This window comes from Podarcis gaigeae, assembly GCF_964106915.1.
Source record: "Podarcis gaigeae genome assembly, chromosome: 4".
Taxonomy (NCBI): domain Eukaryota; kingdom Metazoa; phylum Chordata; class Lepidosauria; order Squamata; family Lacertidae; genus Podarcis; species Podarcis gaigeae.
Window position 1 is genome coordinate 77,760,727 of NC_139677.1, and position 16,535 is coordinate 77,777,261.

General features: G+C 42.8%; 1 long non-coding RNA gene across 2 annotated transcripts; it reads right to left on the reverse strand.

Moving 5' to 3' along the window:
• Window positions 1-344: 344 nt before the first annotated feature.
• Window positions 345-10,738, reverse strand: LOC310843844. 2 transcript variants are annotated; one of them, XR_014563684.1, is made up of 4 exons: window positions 10,567-10,738; window positions 5,945-6,010; window positions 2,323-2,404; window positions 345-637 (listed from the first exon to the last, which is right to left on the reverse strand). It is a non-coding gene; the product is annotated as an uncharacterized lncRNA (long non-coding RNA). The 2 variants fall into 2 exon arrangements; XR_014563685.1 differs by lacking the exon at window positions 10,567-10,738 and adding an exon at window positions 10,241-10,560.
• Window positions 10,739-16,535: the final 5,797 nt, after the last annotated feature.

Sequence of the window (16,535 nt, forward strand, 5' to 3'; positions counted from 1 at the left end):
TGACACAGCGCCTACCTCATAGTGAGGGGATGTTTTAAAACCTTTCAAGCTATTTCATAAATGCTGCCTTGTAATCTCCTCATTAACTTTAATGTCCTGATTGAGTTAATTTCTATAGCTGTTATAAAATGACAACCATGAAAAAAAAGAATGACTAGCTCTTTGGGGTGAATTATCTGGACGGCACACCTGTGTTTGGTCCATGGGTATCACCAATGTGGAAGATATATGGGTTATGTCGGGTGACAAATGCTAAACTATTCCAGTTGCTATAACATCCTATCTGGACAAGAGATTAGCTCAGTTTACAAAAAAGAAAAATACAGAACAGAATTGCAGAATAATGCAGAGAAAGGCTTCATTTTATTGCTGCAGGTGCGTCATCTTCAGGTATTTCTGAATTAGCAGGGGGAAACCACGAGCTGTTTTGTTGAAGCCGTCATGTGCTGCACAACATCTTAATTCATCTGCTGTTGGTGGGGGCGGGGAGCGTTGGTTGTTGTTCTGCTTTTTTATGGCATGTGCGGGTTGTTGTTTTTTAATCCAGTCAGCCATTTGCTGGATCTTCAATTCCCCGGCGTACACGTTTCTTCTTTGCAACGCTATCTCCTGCTTTCCACAGATAAACACCTCACACCTAGGAGACAGGAGCTTCTAATTAGTATTAAAACCTGAAGTTTTCCTGTCTTGCTTTGAAGCTTTCCAGGGTGCTTTTTTGTGAATAATAATGTCCTCAACTCTACATTATACAGTGTTCAATCAAACGTTGGTTTAGACTTAGGGAAGGGGGAGTGCTGTGGTCTTCCAGGTACTGTTTGACCTATCACCCCCAGCCAGCATGGCCCATAGCCAGGGACGGTGGTAGATGCAGCCCAACAACATCTGGATGCCTTGGGGTTCTCCAATCTCGGTCTAGAACATGAATTCCTGCAAGAGAATCCGTTACTCTTCTGCTCTGTCTTGGATTGAGGGAAACACACCAGAGAGGACTTGGTCCATCAGAAGAATCTCCTGCACATGTTCTATTTAAGTAAACAGAAGGTTTACAAAAGCACAGGTGTCTATTCTTAGGGTTGCAAGAGTAACTAAGCCCTATGCAATATTGACCCCCATACTACATTCCCCCCCCAAAGGTCATATGTGGCATGATGCTAAAACCTCTCTATCTATCATTTAAGAATATAGGGGAAGGGATGCAGCTCAGTTACAGAGCATCTGCTTTCCATGTAAATGACCCAGCACATCCTCAACCCTCTGGAGAAGATTTGGAGGATGCAGGGAGGAACGAGGAGAGGAGAGGAGAGGATGGGGGAGTTGCATTACACAGCTAATGCTAATTGTACGAACTGCTCTGGGGCAAAAAAAAGAGTGCTTGGGCACAGATGGGTGGGGCTGTGCAGCCACATTGGCAGAAATGATATGGCATTCCTCCAATGCATCAATGCATCCCACCCTCATTGTCACCTTGTCTGCCACAGCTACATTCAGGTGGGCCAGGAAGATGTCTCTGCCACACCACTACTGCTGTTCACCCAAGCCCCCACTTTCCTGCCTATCTTTATCCTTACTTATTATTTACAATATGTATATACTGCCCTTCATAGGGCAGTTCTAGGATTTCCCCTAGATAAACATTTCAGGGACCTGTTGGAAAGGATGATGGCGATGATGTGGGTGCTCAATTCCAACATTTCCTTCTAGCACATGAATCAGATCGCTAGCTCAGTGAATGTGTGAGCTAGGAATAAGGGTGTGTGAATTTTCATTCCACATAGTGGGCCATAGTCACAAATACTGGTGGGTGGGTGTGCATGTTAAGATGGTCATGCCTATTCTAAGTGGTGGGATGGTGGCAGAGGGTGGAACAGAGCAATTTTTAAAAAAGCCCTTTCATCAGTCGAGAGCAGGTGTCTATGGAATCATTGCTGTCTCAAGTTGGGTTGAATAGGGTTCTGATATGCCACAGAGCCACCATTTATCCAAGCACAATACTGGTGCCTCTTCCAGAGGCCTCTCATTCCTACAACTGGAATATGTCTCTGGGCATACTTTGATGATATACATATTGCTGTTGATTTTGTCAAGGCAAATTAATGGCTGTATTTGCATTATACATTGAGTATTCTGCTCAAATGTTTAACTCCAGAGTAACGATTGTATTGCAATTAAGAATGATAAACATTTCCTTCAGCTCCACATAATCAATATTCATACACTTGTTTAAATAGCCATTCTCCAAACGGGACTGACCAGTGGCCTCTTTCAGCAATTAAATTAACATTTATTTTATAGAATGCATATGCTGTGTTGGATCCCACATACCTCTCTCTCTCTCCACTCAGTAAGTACTATCCTCAGAGGTAGAAATATCCCAAGGAGATAGAAGTCTTCATTCTAATTTTCCCTGTAATATATCAGCATACTTGAGGATATTTTTCAAATGTGTCACTGAACATGCCAACTACTAATGAATTTAAAGTAATCAATAATATGGATTATCACATCCAGACTCTTTCTCTGAACAATAAAAAAAAGAAATCTCAAGGGACTGCTCTATACATTATGGATGCCAAATGAAGGTCATGTTAAATCATTCCCTGGTTGCTGTTGCCATGCAGCCAAGAGTACCTGAGCACACTATCTGGATAACACTGCCTCTATCCCTTTTGGGTGGAGGGGAAATGGATGGAATGATGAAAATTGCAGAAGATTGCACACCATTTAGTAGATACTCCAAAATGTAGCACTGGTTGTTTTGTGTAAATCCATACATAAGGCTACATTTTTCACCAACAAAACTTTCCTCTATGGTCTGAAAACCCATGAGGGTCATGCTCTAGCTGAAGCTAAGCAATTTGATGTCTGAGTCTAGTCAGTTCCTTGGGAACAACCACTTGTTTGCTGCCTTGGTTCTGTGATGGAAGAAAGTTGGGATAGAAATGTAATAACATCAATATCATGGTTTATTAACTGATTCACCCCAGTCTTCTGTTGCAGCTGGTCACATGGTTGCAGTAATGTCACATGGTCACATCAAATGAGGTGGTGGGTGCTGTTTTCCTTTGGCTTATTTGTGAATCTCCACTAGTTCATAGCCCAGGAACTCTGTTCTTTTGTTCTTTGCAGTTTATGCATCCAATTATATGTCTAGGAAAAAAGGTAAAGGACCCCTGGACGGTTAAGTCCAGTCAAAGGCAACTATGGGGTTGCGGTGCTTTCAGGCTGAGGGAGCCAGCATTTGTCCACAGACAGCCTTCCGGGTCATGTGGCCAGCATGACTAAACCACTTCTGGTGCAACGGAAGACTGTGACGGAAACCAGAGTGAACAGAAATGCAGTTTACCTTCCTGCAGCAGTGGTACCTATTTATCTATTTGCACTGGTGTACTTTCGAACTGCTAGGTTGGCAGGAGCTGGGACAGAGCAATGGGAGCTCACCCTGTTGTAGGGATTCAAACCACTGACCTTCCAATTGGCAAGCTACTGACCTTCTGATCGGCAAGCCCAAGAGGCTCAGTGGTTTAGACCATAGTGCCACCAGCAGCCCTATGTCTAGGAAGAACTGGACAAGTCACTACTTCCCATACCTAGTAGGACTGAACAGAAGGAAGGCAGATAATCCCCCTATTTGGGTTTCTGTGCCTGTGGTTTTATGTCTGTAAGGTGGGATTCTGATGTAGAAGGAACTATTGAAGTGGGTCTCTTTGATAAGTTGATGACCCTAGTCTGTTATGTTTATCTTTACTTGACTAAGTGTCACAACCGAAAATACTAGCGAGTGATGCTTCTAGAAGAGGGCAGGCATTGCAGGTGATTTGGGCATTTCCAGCTCTACAGTTCTATTATTCCCTCTTCCCCTGGCTGAAGGTGATGTCACTGGAGTATAAGAAGAAAAAATGGACAATAGCCCGAATTCTCTGGAGCTGGGAAAACAAAGAGGCCTGATCTTCTCTCAGTGCTGAGTCCATGGCTATGGCTTTTGAAGAAGATTCCTAGAAACCCAATGCAGGAGCAAGATCTGCTGGAGTGTTGTGCTGTAACCCTTCTATCTTATGCTGAATCTGTACTCTGTGGGATGTAATCCATTGGTACAGTCAAATGCAACATTCTTTATTTCCCTAGAGTGGGCACAGGCAGGAGGACATCCAGTCAGTGTAATTTCCTGTTCCACTGATTGAATCATCCTCCCCCTGCATGTGACCTGCGAGATGGGTGTGGTCCTGGCTCACTCCATAAAAGTTGGACAATTTTAAGTTAGCCATAGCCAAATTGCTACTATCAGTGTTGCTGTGTTTCTGACTGCGTTCCACTCTGTGTCTTAGACTTGCAGCTTAAAAAAACAACAACTGTGATTTTCTTCCTTCTTATTTTTCGTCTTATTATAAATGTGTAAATCCATACTTAAGGCTACAATGCGTTTTCACCTACAGTAGGATTAAAATCCCTCTGTTTTGTAATTTAATGACTGACTGACATTTCTAAATTTAGTCTGATAATTCTTCCAAGGACAATTGGATTTCCTATGCAATTGTTTCCCTGTGATATGCAGCCCTCTGCTATTACTGTTTCTGAATAGCAACAAAAATTGCAATATGATCTGCTTTGGAATGCAAACATGTTTACTTTTTAACATTTGCTAGGAAAAGTTCAGTTTAAATTTGAGGATTGCGGAAGTAGGCTTCAAATGTCAGTAAGTAGCTTGGGTTTACATTATTACAAATTGAGGACATGACTTGGGAGTGAAAGAGCTCAGAGCAGAGGTTGGAGGTGGGGCACAGTTCAGGACTGGGGAATTCATCAAGAATCCCAGGTATGTCTTAAACCTATCAAACTGCAGAAAATAAGGTGTGTGGCAGCAATGCAAAGTAGCAGGGTATGGCTTAGGGGGAACAGGATTCAGAAACGGACCTGAGTCTCCTAGCACGACCAGTGTTCTGAATGGATTGTGATGCATCAACAGCATTTTTCATGGGATGAACCTGGAAGCATCTAGTACAATCCACATTACTGCCTTGTTACTGCCACCTCTGCCGTGTGGCTCAAAATCCTTCAGTACTAAGAGCCCTGGAGAACCAACAAGTCAGAGATCAGGTTGATCAGGATAACAAGGAAGCCCACCTCCAGCAAGGAACACCTCAGTAGCAAGGTCTTGACTCTGTAGCAAGGCTGTTTTCTAGCCATTTCTTGATTGTCACCAGGGCCTTGATCCAGGGCATGCTGGACACATGTCAGACTCTGAGATGATTGACCTCCTGCTAGAAGTGGACATGCCACTGCCTCTGCTCCCGGAGTGATCTTGGTAGGTCTGGAGCAGAGGAGACGCATTGATTTGTCCAAACCTATGGCATCTTTGACTAGGCCAGGCTTCCTCAACCTCGGCCCTCCAGATGTTTTGAGACTACAATTCCCATCATCCCTGACCACTGATCCTGCTAGCTAGGGATCATGGGAGTTGTAGGCCAAAAACATCTGGAGGGTTGAGGTTGAGGAAGCCTGGACTAGGCTATCTTCAAGGGTTGTGGTCCTTGTCACCTAGATTATCATGGTAGTCACAGACAACTGCAAGGTTCATGTGCAAAGAAAAAGATTCTGGCCATGGCTAGCCAATATATGACATATGATGCAATATGATGTAGAAGTCCATGTCCTAAGTGTGTTTTGGGAGAGTCTGAGGCTCTATGGGAGTAGCAAAGAAAAGAAAAAGCACAAAATTTGAAATGTAATTGATAAACATAAAGGTGCACATTGGCAGCTGAGAGGATGTTCACGGAAGGATAAGCACCAGTCAGCCGATTGCAGAATGAGTGAAACCCCAATCAAGAAGTGCTGTTGGGAAGATAAAATGCTGATCAGGGCATGTTCTTAGGGACTATAGTTAGACAGCTTGAACACATGGCTGTACAGCTGAAATAGTAATAATTAATAATAAGGAAATGATACTTACCCCGTGCTGGTCACCTTATTAAAAGAAGGATATTGGGGAAATGGAAAAATCACAGCTGGACTCTACCTGGAATGATAGATGGATGAGATGCAATTAAAAAGAGCTCACTGCATTTCAGAAGACAGATTTTTTGAAAGGAGGAGCTGTCAAAATATCCCCAAGATCCATGAGACATAAACTATATGTGTAATTTTTTCTGTCTCTCCAGCGTTTTCATTCTTTTTCTTCTAACTTAAAATATAGAGGCAGTATCCAGGGGAGAGGAGAGAGGATTCTTAACCCTTTGGCATCTAGTGTTTTCTGCCTCTTGAACTTTGACACCAATACTGCCTTTTGCTCCTCTCCCCTACCCTTGTCTTCTGCTCCAGATGGCAAGTGTATGTTTCAGGTTTTTAACAAGGAAATATAGTACAAATATATACCGTACTTTTCTATGTATAAGACTAGGGGGTTTTTTACTTTAAAAGAAGGTTTAAAATATGGGGGCGTCTTTTTTAACCTTCTTTTAAAGTAAAAAAAACCCTAGTCTTATACACAGAAAAGTACGGTATATAACTGAGTGACATATGGAATATGGGCCTCACCCACTACAAATTATTTGACATGTTATTCAGCATTGTCTCAGCTGCTTATTAACTCCAGGCTAGCCAAAGGTAATTCTACCTCACCAGGTGTCACATGCAGTTCCCAAAATCTCCTCAGAGGAGGATAGTTACTCCCATCAATTGGATTCTGAGGAAAGATTTACAGGTCCAACCAACAAGCTTTAGAAATTTTCAATGAAAGGGCCACCCTCACCCCAAAGTTATGTTGATATCACATGGCCCCGGGCTCCCCTCAGTCATGGTGTGATATATGCTGACAGGTTCTCATTCCTGCAGCATGGTGTACAGCTCCCAGGTCAAGTGAAGCCCCACATAGTGTGCATTGTAGTAAGCCAGTCTTGAACCAACCAGTGAAATGACAAATATAAATATGATAAGAGAGGCCTGGGGGCTGTGCAACTTTCCCAACTCAGCACAGGCAAGTTAGCAGAGGAGCTGCAGCTGCCATTTCCACCAGCATCACCACCACCACTACTAATAAGCTGTGGTAGTGGAGAGGCATTTCAAATTCAGGGGAGCGGGAGGCTCATCAGCTCTGGCAGAAGGAGGGAGGTCAGTCGTAATGAGCAACTGTGAAGAAGAATGCAAATTGCACAAGGATTTATGAAGCCGTTTCTGCTCTGTGAGCATATTCCAGATAAGTCGAGTGTTAATAAGGCAGGCAAGTTTTTCAGCTGTGCCAGCTGTTATGAAGATGCTGGCACACTTTCCGAGTGGTACTTAGCGAAGGTTAGGCTTACCATGTCATAGCGCATAAATGAACATAGGCATGTCCTGCCTCGATACACACACATGCAGCCGGTTACAGAGCATGCTCAAATCACCATGCCATGTGAAGACAGGCAGATAGATAGATAGATAGATAGATAGATAGATAGATAGATAGATCTTATACTTAAACATTTCAAAGCAAATTGGAGGGAAACAAGAAGGTACTAGGGGAAATGATGGGTGGCAAGATGGAGAAAAGGGGTGGAACAGAAAACATAAATAAATCATCTCCAGGACATTTTGCTGCCTACAGCGGAATCCAGATGCTGCCTGAGACAGAGCTAATGCTTTTTTAAAAGTATTGCTAGACAAGTCAGACACACAACTTCTTTAATCTCTCCTCATGGTCATGGTGCCCCCTGAGGCAGGTTCCTTCAGGACATGGCAGGTCCAGGTCCTGAAAAATGCATTCCATAGCAACCATTAGCCAGTGTGGTGCCCTCTAGAGGCTATACATGTAACCACTGTGCTTTGCACAATTCTGGTGGTCCATAAGAGGATGGTTTCCATTACGGTTTGGGATGAGACATCAAACTGCTTACAGTTGCTACAAGAGAAATTGGAGTCCGCAAAGGAGTTGCTGACAATATGTTCACACATGGTTCTTATCCCCCCCAAAAAAACCAGTTGCATAATATAAATCACTTTAATATATATTTTTGTGTTGTATTTTAATGTTGGAACCCTCCCAGGGATGTTAGGGTGGAGGGCAGGTGATTAATGTTAACAGCAATAAAAACAACAACAACATTAATCACTTTCCATTCCAGCTTGAATAACAGATCTCCAACTTCTCCCTAGTTTCAAGCACAGAAACTATTTCAAGTGCAGTAACTTGCAGGTATCTTCCCCTACCAGTAAGAAGTGGTGATTTCATTTGCCCTTTCAATGAGAAAAAGCTTTCTTGTTAGTTACACTGAATGGGTTGTATGGGCAGATCAGGAATTGCATGAAGTGTCTGTGTCAATAGCTATTAAGCCAGTTACCAGCACCAAATACAATGATCTCTTCACACTAGCAGCTTGAATTTAGTTCTGAAGATAATTGGCATCCAATGTGGTTTCCACATTGACAATTGCTGGGTAATGTTCCGTCTCTTTGCTTCATTCTGAGATTGGGCTGCAGAAATGCAGCTGCAACCCTTACAGTCTCTGGGCACTGTCTAAAAATCACCACCACTGCCATTTTTGAACCATTAACACTGTAGCTGTAACAATAGTGCTAAAGCTGAAAGGATAGCAGGATGGTTTTGCGCATTGTATACCCCAAAGCACAACCAGATCAACATTGTGTCCCAGTTACCTAGATATGCATGATTGGATCTGGATCAGAGATTATGGTAACATGTTCCCTCTTCACCTCATTTGAACAATTCTGCACTCATTTACAAAGGAGTGTTCAGTAATCACAGGGTAGGGTGGTTGTTTATGGAAGAGTCGGACACGACTAAACAACAACAACAAATCCCCAGTCTTTATTTATATTAAATGTGTGCAGCAAACACAAGATTCACCTTGTATCTGTGGCATTTGAAAACAACCCACTCTGTTTCAGATTTTCTCTGTGTTGTTCCAGTTCAATTCATTTTTTGTGTCTGAATCTGACCTGGTAAATCTGAAGGACTGTTTTGCTTCCATTGAGTATAAACGAGTATAAAAGTTTTTTTCCACATAAATTTCAGGCAGATTCATCAATGGGTTTCTGTGCACTTTTTTGTTTTCTGTGATGAATTTTTTTTAGAGATGTATGATTTTTTTTAAAAAAAACACCCCTCTTCTCGCCAGGCCTCTGGGCATTTCCCCAGTCAGCTTGGTTTTGTTTCTCAGAAAAGAAGAGGAGGGAAATTTGTGTATCTAACATTTTGGAAAAACCAAGTCCAAAAATAAACTCAGACCTTGACTACCAAGTGACCCAAATATGCCTTGAGGCACCTTGTTTGCTAACAGTGTGATCCAACTTAGGAATGTGAGATCATGATCTGAAACACTTCCAATTTATCCTTGTTGTTTGGGTATGCAGAGAGCTAATGCACACCCATATTCAAAATTAATGTATAGCATACCTGTACTGCTTTTGATTCACTTGCGTAAAAATCACCCATATTATACAGGTATAGAGAGAGATACTGGAAGCTCAACTTCCTTCTCTTTTCTTATTTCCTTTATCTGATCCTTTCTCTTATTTCTGCTGCCATTCTTCCTTTCAGCCAATGAGAACATACTGAGTTCTCAGCATGTGCCTGTTTGATGGGCCCATCTTCATGTTCATTGGAATATTACAATGAAATGATGTGCTTGGGGGTGGTGTGGGGCGAGTCTCCAGGTTCATTCAATCCTTCTTTGGAGTAACTCAGCAAATGCCTGTGGAATAATAGCAGGTTCTGGAACTGATCCAATAAATTGTCCTAACAAACCAACCAATTAATTAGAAACTATCTATCCAGGAGATCTTGGCAGCCAAGTGTGTGAGAAACATGCAGATTCAAAGGATGGGGTTTCTGAGACTGTCACCGTCATTATATGCTAAAAGATAGTGTCTAATTATAATGAAGGCAAACATTAGATCCAAATTCCTCTACATGCTGTGTACATAGCACAAAACTGACAAAATGAATCAGAGCTCTGTATCATCCTAATCCATGAACTTCAGAGATTTAAGCAGGTGCATTCTAATCACAGGCTCAATGTAGTCATATTTATAATCTACACTGAGTTGTGCTATCCTCAAAGGAAGAGTATATCCTCGTATGCACACACATGGGGTAGGAGGGGCTGTTGCTCAGTGGTAGAGTGGTTTGAATGCAAAAGATCCCTGGCAACTCTGGTTGAAAGGACTGAATGATGGGGAGGGGGCTGCCTGAGTCTCTGAAAAACACAGGCACTCAGAATGGATAATATTGGGCTAGACAGACAGTTCTCACCAAATAGGAGGCCCCTTCCTTTGTTCGTATGAATAAAGCAGTATAATGGGTTGAAATCACTTCAGGTGAGGGAATCGATTTTTAAATCCACTACTGTATATGTATGCATAACAAGTTGAAAACTAGTACAGTGGGGAACAGGCTGGATTAAAGCCTTTCTCTAAGACTTGTTCAGGTTTCTTGCCATTGCTGTGATATAAACGGTCATCTGTCCTACTTCAAGGGGGCTGTCAGAAGACAATCCTCAATTTGAAGGAGCCCTCTGTTTAAAAGCCTGTCAGGTTCTAGCGTTCTATCTGCACCATACATTTAAAACAGTTTCATACCGCTTTAACTGCCATGGCTTCCCCCAGAGAATCATGGGAAGTGCTGAGTTGTTAGCAGGCCCCTATTTCTCTCACAGAATGGTGTAACCGTCAATCCCTCTTCCCAGAGGACTCTGGGAATTGTAGCTTTGTGAGGGGAGCTGGTGTGTTCTCACAACTCTCAGCAGCCTTAAATTACATTTCCCATGATTCTTTGGGAGAAGCCATGACTGTTTAAAGTGGTTTCATACTGCTTTCAATGTAGAACACAGATGGGGCTTGACTTGAAGATACAGAATAGAAGTTTTGGAATTGCCTATCAGTCACATGGGTCAGCTTATCATTCTTCATGGTGAGATGCATCTAATTTTTATTTAAATGGTAACAATTTAAAATATTTTTTAGCTGTACATATGAATTACCAAATGGAAATATGTGACTTTTTTTGGAAATACATTGTCTTTGTGGGGGTGAAATAATGTGACCACCCTATTTTACTTGATGGGGGAGCAGTCAAAGTAGCACTTCCAAGCTTCAGCCTTCTTAAAAAATTGAGTCTACCATGTCCGTTCATGAATCTGCTGCCAAGCCCTTGTTTATGCAGTGGGGCAGAGCTGCCCCAACGCCAGCACTGGTGTTGCAGGAGTGCAGGATTAGGGCATGACAAGGCGACAGTGAGGTTAAGGTTGCATGGGTGCCCCAGAAGGAATGCTGGATTGGCTCTGCTGCTACACCTGCACAACCGGATCTCACCAATATCCCATCCCTTCCCAGACCTGTCCATGTAAATGGCAGTGATGATGATCAGGAGGATAGCCCTGCAGTTCCACTCCACCACATGGCCTTCCACTGCCCTCTTCTTCTGCATGGACCAGGCCTCTCCTGTGGGATGTAGAGTCAGGCCAGAATAGGACATCCCATTTCTGAAGTGTTATGGGGAAGCATTCAACATAGTGCTAAGGAGATCAGTCCATCAGCATTTCAGCTTGCCAGATGGAATGATCTCCCCTCTTCTGCTCCTCCATGCTGTTCTGGGGTCCTCCCAACACCCCCATAATCAATTTGGGGGTTGTGGGGAGCACATGGGGGAAGAGGGGGGCAACAAGCCCCACTGCCCTAGCAGAAGACATTTCACTGGCTTCTCCTAGTGGGACTCCTTAGTTAAAACTTGGGCTCTACCATCAAGCAATCCTCCAGTTTGGAACCTCTTTGCCTTTGTGTTTATTTATTGATTAGAAACAATTACTGGAATCCCTTTGTAGCCCAGCGAATCCATTCAACTTAATTTAGGATTCAAAAGATTGGATTTTGTTCCATCAATGTACTTTTCTCTACATACATTCTTATTGGTTTAAGGACTTGCTCAACACTTGACGCTTCCTCCAGAGCTGCAGCCCTGCCACTCACCTTACTTGAAGGATGAATATGGCCCTTGGGGAACAGCTAAAGCTTCTGCTATTTAAATATAACTGAACACAGGCTTCATGACAGGGGAAGAGGAGAAAGGCAGGGGCCCTCCAAATGCAGAAATAGGAAGAATATGGCTGGGAGTTTGCACTCATCACAGACATAATAAGTCTGAGTGCGACATGTAGCCTTTGAAATGCACAAGGCCCGCTTTTGCACAATGTGCTTTTTCACAAAGTGGATTGCAATTGTACACACATTCAGGTAAGAGCATCATCTGAAGTGGCAGCTACTATCTGTGCTGTCTGTACACATGGGCGGGCATGTTTTCAAACTAGTGCGCAATGGTGTTTTCTATTCCTCTCCCTTCAATTAGTGTTTTCATTGTCTATATTTATCACAGACTTTCAAAGGAGAGGGGCTGGAAACTGGTGTGTCGACGTACTGATGTATAGTAGGATACAGAGGCAGCTAAGTTACTGATTTTGCCTATTTCATTCATAGGCAAGTTAAACATGGTAAGGGGTGTGTGGCACAGCTCTGCCGATAGGTCTGCCCCAAAAGGAGGTGACCCAATAAAGCTCTCTCTGTGTGTGAACGCAGCAAGTGTTGGCACAAAGCAAATTACCACTGTTCCAGCAGAAGGCACTTTATGTGGACAAATAGCACACCCCACAAGTGTCCCAGAAAAAAAGGGTCATCCTGCTTTTTCACACAAGAACACAGAAGCCATTGGGGGCCGCGTGCTCTCACATGATTTTGCGCTGAGATCTCACAACAAAGCAAGCCCTTTTTTGGCAGGGTGTGATCTCACGCAGCACCCCAAACACATGTTTTTTGGGCATTGTGAGAGCATGGCCCCCCAAAAAGCAGGTCTTTTGGGTTATGTGATCTCACGCGTGTCACATAGCTTGTGCAAGAGCACAGGCAGGAAGACATACATTCTGGATTGGGGACTCAATATGCTGGAGGTATGAAATAGTGTGGCACAGGGATGACATGGGGATGGTGTTGTGCGTGCAGCACTCCAAAATGGTGGTTGTACACAGCATGTGCAGACTCTAAATCTACAGGCATTCCTTGGAAGTTGAACAGAATACATTCCGGAAGTCCGTTCGACTTCCAAAATGTTCGGAAACCAAGGAAGCTCCTGCAGCCAATCAGAGGCCCCTTCGGACATTCAGCTTCCAAAAATAGTTGGCAAACTGGAACAGTCACTTCCGGGTTTGTGGCGTTCTGGAGCCAAAACATTCGAAAACTAAGCTGTTTGAAAACCAAGGTACGACTGTACAGTGGTACCTTAATTTGTTCTGGAGGTCCATTCTTAACCCGAAACCGTTCTTAACATGAGGTGTGCTTTTGCTAATGGAGCTGCCACCAGCACGTGACTTCTGCTCGCATCCCAGGGCAAAGTTCGCATGGTGGGGAGGGGTGCCACCATGGACCTGGCTTTCAGCAGCAGCATCACTTTCAAATACCAGGATGGTGGGGCAGTGAGGTCGCAAGGCCAAGGAAGCTATGTCTGCAGTGCTGCTGCTCCCTGCCACCACTCCTTTGTGGTGTTGGGAGGTGAGTATTGACTTTCTTTCCTCTTGATGAGTTCCCCAGAGGCACCTGGTTGGCCTCTGTGAGAAAGAGGATAACTGGACTCATTACACCTTAGATACAGCCCATTAAGGCTCTTCTTCTGCTTTCCCATAGTTTCTCTTCTTCATTCTATTTTTTATAGAAAAAAATACATTATTGAATTTATTTGGGGAGGTTAAATACGGAGGTCACCATTTGCCTTGCAGAAATAGCTACCTTGGCAAGATGACAAAGCAACCAGAATGACAATTCAATCTGAGGTTTTATTTTTAGCTGTAATGTGCCGTCAGCTTGGATCCACAGTTTTAAATCTATAGTGTATTTTCATTTTGAAAAGCACTTTTAAGTGATAGATTGTTGTTAGGAATGAATAACATTTCCTGTTAATCAAACTGCTTTGAAACTTAAGTCATTTTAAAATGCATATTTATTTATTATCCTTAAATTATGATCTGCCTATGAGAAGGCTCAAGGTGCTTTGCAAAGAGTTCCCAGTGGTCTCCCATGTGTGGCTCCCATTATCCAAATGCTCGTTATATGAAAATATCCAAATGTGAGGAGAGATTGTACAAACAAGTGACCATTTCCCCTTTTGCAAGGTTTCAGAGATTTTTACTGGGTTTTCTTATCATTTTGGTGTCAAAATTCCATGGTTGGGAATGCATTAGAACTTTCCCCATAGGAATCAATGAAAAACGGCATGCAAATGCTTGCCTAACAAATGATTTCCTGAGAACTCATTGTGTTCAGATAGCAAGACACTTGTGTAGTTCAACAGAGCAGGCATCCTTAACATTTGAAGGCAAACCTGTATAGGGAAGTTTTTAATGTTTGGCGTTTTATTGTGCTTTTAATATTCTGTTGGGAGCCTCCAAGAGTGGCTGGGGAAACCCAGCCAGATGGATGGGGTAATAATAATAATAATAATAATAATAATAATAATACACAGAGAAAGAATTCTATAACTTCATTCAAGTACATTTAACTTCCCAAAATTATGGGTATTAACAGCGTCTGAGGATGAGGATGCAACTGGAAGACATGATGGAAGTGTGGTACCAACCAAATCTTGCTGATCCATCTACTAAATATTTTGGAAATCTGCCTGATATGCATTTGGATACTATTAACAACATTGTAGCCAAATTTTGCATGATGTTTCCTGAGATCAAGGAGCAGGTTTTTGTCTATGTCAGTTGGATGACATTTTGAGTCAAGATGGTGGACTGAACTCTTCAAAACTGCGCTGTTTTTTGACCACTAATTTCAAAACTGCACTGAGGACAAATCTTCTACTTCCCTATAGAGCAGGATGATGATCAGGGATGATGAAAGTGATAGTTCAAAACATGTAAAGTGTATTAGCATGGGGAAGGGTTGCAGTAAGACATGGGCACTAGTAGAGGTGACCTGCCTTAGGGGCATCTCTGTAGAAAAGCAAGGTGGGTGGAGGGAATAAAGAGATGGGGACTTGCTGAGTTTCTAGATCTGTTCACAAATAAGCAGGGTTGTTGTTTTTTCAGTGGGAGCAATGTGGAAAACAGAAGAAATCAGGGAAACTAATAGTTGATTCAACAGACATCAGTTAGGCAGCATGCACAGTTCATATCTAATACAAATAATCTTATTGTCAAGATGCTGAAGAGGTCCCCATATAATTCAGGGCATGTGATAAGTCCACAAGATGCGAAGAAACACTCTATTGCCCATTTCCAGCAAAGCAACAGTAACATTGTTTGCCAATAAAGAAGACTTGGAAAACTCATTTTCCTCAAGTGGCAACTAGAATGATCAGAGGTATATTTGTTCAAAGCATGACTTGGATAGATATTTGGCCATATGCCTGAGCTGCCCCAGGGATCAATCCAAATTTCTTGTCTCTGTGCTCAGAGGTTAATGGTGATGCAACTGAAGAATGAGATATGGTGCCAAACCTGTGAGCGGTTCAGGATTAGATTACTGGCACAGGGATAATGCTGCTGAACTGCATCCTCCAAGAACATCTACTCTTGGTAAAACAGGCACATAATTTTTGCATATAAATCTACAAACAGGGTGTGTAGGGGAGTTCTGAACCAAACCAAGAGCTCTCCCTGAATGAGAGTATGAGTATGAATAGGCATTTCATTACAGCATTACCTTGAATCCCGAACGCCTTGCAAGTCAAACATTCTTGCTCCCAAACGTCGCAAACCCACAAGTGAGTGTTCCAGTTTGCGAACATTCTTTGGAACCCGAACATCCAACGGGGCTTCCAATTGGCTGCAGAAGCTTCCACGGATGCAGCAATATACATTGCAACTGTGTAATAAAGGATACAGGAATCAAGGTGCAGTAATGGCAGATTTACGCATGGTTTTGTCCCTCTAGTGCAGAAAGCAACTGAAGCACATACATTTCCTTTAGCTTAATGTGTAAAACAGAGCTAAGGAAATGGGACAGAGAATGGGCAAGCAGAATGTCCCTAGATTGCCTCAAATTGCTAGGCAGGGGTAGAAGTAAAAGGCAAGGAACGCTCTTAACAGGCTCTGCGATACACAAACCAAGATCTGTGGCATGGAAGGTTTTCAAAATGTAAATGTGTGTTTTCAAAATGAATTTGAGGCTGTTCTTTAAGTAGCTTCCGATACAGGCTACAAAACACTTGGCTTTGCGGCTTCCTGAGGAAGGAGTGCTTAACCAGAGAGAACTCCCAGAGACTGGGCCTGGCCAAGCGTGGGGCAGAATCTGCTCTTTCCAATTATCCGCCAGCCTAATCATAAAAACATCAAGCTGCATGCGCCGTATGTCATTTTTTAAATATTGAATTCATTCAGGAGTTTCTTGATTAATCCTTTATTATTCCTCTCCAAATCCCAAGATTCCCCTAACCCTGTGCGTGTGCTTGATTATCTGAAGCAATTCTAATACAGAAGCAACTGCTGGAATCGTTTTAGAACTGACTCCCTCATTTTCCCCCCTCACACATACTAATACTCAACAGAACACAAGTACAG